The sequence below is a fragment of the Myotis lucifugus genome, unplaced genomic scaffold (genome assembly GCF_000147115.1).
Source record: "Myotis lucifugus unplaced genomic scaffold, Myoluc2.0 scaffold_263, whole genome shotgun sequence".
NCBI lineage: Eukaryota > Metazoa > Chordata > Mammalia > Chiroptera > Vespertilionidae > Myotis > Myotis lucifugus.
The window spans coordinates 1,261,787-1,265,342 of record NW_005871311.1 but is presented as its reverse complement, the minus strand read 5'-3'; the positions used below and the strand labels follow the sequence as shown (position 1 = coordinate 1,265,342).

General features: G+C 51.0%; 1 pseudogene; it reads left to right on the top strand.

Moving 5' to 3' along the window:
* Positions 1-302: 302 nt before the first annotated feature.
* LOC102426205 lies at positions 303-2,714 on the top strand (annotated as a pseudogene).
* Positions 2,715-3,556: the final 842 nt, after the last annotated feature.

Below are 3,556 nucleotides of genomic sequence, written 5' to 3'. Positions count from 1 at the left end.
TTTGAAAAAATTTTTAAAATGTAGTATTTTGCTCTCCTATCTCTCTCTTTCTCTCTCCTATCTCTATCTGAAATAAAAAGTCTTCTCCAGGAACCTGGATGAATCATGTCCCCTCCACCCTTCCTACCCTGGCCCCCTGCTTCCTGACCCCAGTCCCACCTCCTCCCACTAGTGCCCTCCCCCTGCTGTTACTCTCTTCCCTCCTATTTGGACCACCTCCCTACCCTCCATCTGCTGCCCCTGGCCCCAGCTGAGGGCCCCAGGTACTCCTGACCAACCCTCTCAGCAGTGTGGGACAGTACATGGCGCTCCAGAACCAGGGTATGTTTGAACCCAAGCTAAAGAGCTTCTACATCAGGTCCACCAAGGTCACTCACATCAAGACCCTGAAGCCAGAAGAGCTGGCCAAGCTGGCGAGGGAACCTATGTCCCCTATGGGGACTCCAGACCTACATTGGCAGCGTGGACAAGGACTTTGGGGCAGACAAAGTCCAGGCCACTGGATGCTGTGCTACTAACATGGGCTTAGTCTGTGACACCTGCCTTAATGGCTTGGTAAAGCTACTGTCCTCCTGTAATGAGGTCGGGGTTGCGGCTTCTGTGCTCAGCAAGAAGCTACTGTATACGCGGCTAGCACAGAGAGATCATCAAACAGTTGGCAAAGCTCACAGACAGCGTCCAGGTGCCCGTGGCCCAAGCCAGCACCCTGTGGCTCAGCAGTGAGTACAGTGAGCATGTCTCCAGGATTGCACCTGATGACCCAAGAAAAATGGCCAAGCCCCTCACAGCAGAGGAGGGCATCCACCCGGCAGCCACGCTCAACCTCACCAAGTGTAAGCAGACCACGCTGCTGACTCAGCATGTGCTGAGTCTGGCCAGGCCTGACCAGTACGGCGATACCCATGATGGAGCACACTTCACCTGGCAACTTATCGTCCCTCCTGAGCTGGGTGGGGCCCTGAGCCACCGCCGTGCCAAGAACCTCTCCTTTTTGGCATCCAAACCACCCCCAGCCTTGAAGTCATCCTTCAAAGACTGGAACCGCTTCCAGCGGCACTCACTGTCCCACCTGCTCAATGCCAAGGCCACGGGCTCCCAGGAGCTCCCAGACGGGCCAGAGGAGGCTACACGTCTCTCTGTGTGCAACATGGAGGTAAGTGAGTGGACTAAAGCTCAAATTGTAAGAAGAGGAAGAGGAGGAGAAACCCAGGGTGAGGATGAGGAGAAAGGGAGGAGCAGTGGGAGTGAACAGAGTGAGGAGGCAGGCGAGAAGGGGAAGAGGGAGAGGAAGAACGTGCCCGAGGCACAAGGAGCAGGCCCGATCTCGGATGAGGGTGGCAATTCCAGGGGTAGCTTACTAGAGTCGGAGGGGAAGAGGTGGAAGCTGCCTCCTGGAGGAAAAAATCAAACTCCCAGCAGCAAAAGTCGCCTGTAGTCAAGGAGATCTCCCTGCTTGATTGAGAGGACTTCACCCCTCTCCGTGGCCACCCGTGTCTCTCCCCCGGTTGCATCGACCAGTCTGGCTGCTGAGCTACATGGCCCGACATTCGGACTCTCCCCTGGTGCCCTCCTGCTGAGTCCAGTGTTGGTGTCAGCAGGCAGGGACTGCTGTACCCACGGCTGGTGAGGCGCTGGCTGTGGACTCCACCTTCAGCCGCCTACCTTTCTCCACAGACCCCCACGTGGTGTTGTGCACATCCACTTTTCCAACAACTCTGATCTCCTCATCAAGGGCCGGCATGTGGCATCAGCATCCGGGAATTCCCTGAAATAGATTCGCTGGCACCAGTGATAGGGGGACTTATCATCTGATAGATAGAGCACCTGAATTAATCTGAAAAAATAATCATATTATTAGAAATCTTAGAACACATATACTTATGTGAATAGGGGATTCCGTTTTTCTTCAGTTTCCTTTTCCAGGCCTGTGCAAAGCAACTGAGGAGGTGACTCAGCTGTGAACCCAGCAAGCAGAACCGATAAGCATGGTCAGACCGACCCACCAGAAATCAAAATATCATCGCATCGCCTTATGACTAAGGACAATAGTGGACCTCCAGGGCTGCACGAAGCTGCATTCCATTCCGTCTCTCCCAAACCCCTTCCCCTTTATAATCCTGTCCCCTGCACCTTGCTGTAAGACAGGATTTGAATGGTTGTAAGCGCCCTGTCTTCTTGGTGGGCTGGCCTTCTCAAGAAACGCCCTATATGGTTCAGCCCTGCCTTCATTATTGGACACAGCAACAGGCAGCCTGAGCCCACCGGAAAGTTTCCTGGTAACGCTAGGAGAATCAGCCACTGCTGCAGTGAGCATTACTTTCTGTGACTCAATCTAGGCAGCCTTGTTCCAGCTGTGCACCCCAACTTAGCAGTTCTATGTGTCCATTCAGCCACCCATTGGGGAGCTGATGGCCCCCATGTTCATGAGAATGAGTTAAAGGGACAGGGACAGCGAAATGGCATGAACGAGATCACAGACACCTGTCTGAGTGAACACACGGTGGTGCAGGGAGTGACTGCCGCTGCCAACCTGGGTCCTGTCCCTTGTGAGGGATGAGGACAGGTCTGCAGGGAGGACACCGAGCAGGGGAAGCCTGGCCCTGCTGACGCTGGATGCCTGGCACACTGGAGCTGCCCAGCTGACAGTCAACGGTGAGAGGATGGTGATGGGCACCATGGTGGTAAAGGACATGGTACAGCTCCTGACCCAGTGACTGCCAAGCTTGGTGACCGCTGATCCCCGACGGCCGCTCCCTTATGACATCTGGGCTGTGAGCCCCTCCCTCTCTCTTCCCCTCTTCTATCCCACTCCTCCTGTCAGAGAGCACCCAGGGCCCTCGCCCTCTCTCCCTCTGGTCATTACCAGGCTCTCCCAGGGATTCCTGTTCCTCTCATCCCTCCCAGCTTTCTGTAGTTATATATGCAGCAAAATCTCAATAAAATGCCTTCTTCCTAATATATATATTATACACACATTATATATACGGATATATATATATATATATATATACCCGATTTAATGGGCTGATCATTTTGCAATATGTACAAATATCAAATCATTATGTTGTATACCTGAAACTAATATAATGTTATGTTAATTACATGGCATTATCAATTTATTTTAATTTATCAATTTAAATAAATAAATAAATAAATAAATAAGTAAATAAATAAATAAATAGAATATGTATTTCTAGGCTCTAGTCCAGGAACATTGAACCCAAATATCTGGGGGTGAGCCTAGAAATCTTCATTTTAAAAGTCTCATAGATGATTTCAAAGCATAGTAAGGTTAAAACAGCTAAGGTATGACTTACACACCTCTTGTTTTAACTGTCCCCCTTCCTGCCCTGGGTTCTTCTTCATTGCACCAGCCCTTCAGAAGAGACCTTGGTGAACTGGGAAGGAGGTGCCCGAAGAAATGGCCTAAAATCAAATGAACCGCAATCTCTGGAACCTGCGCATTGTATAGCGGACAACAATCAACCGAATGAGTATCTACTAAGACACAATCCAGGAGAAGCTACTGTGGAAACTCAAACAAAAGTGGAATTTC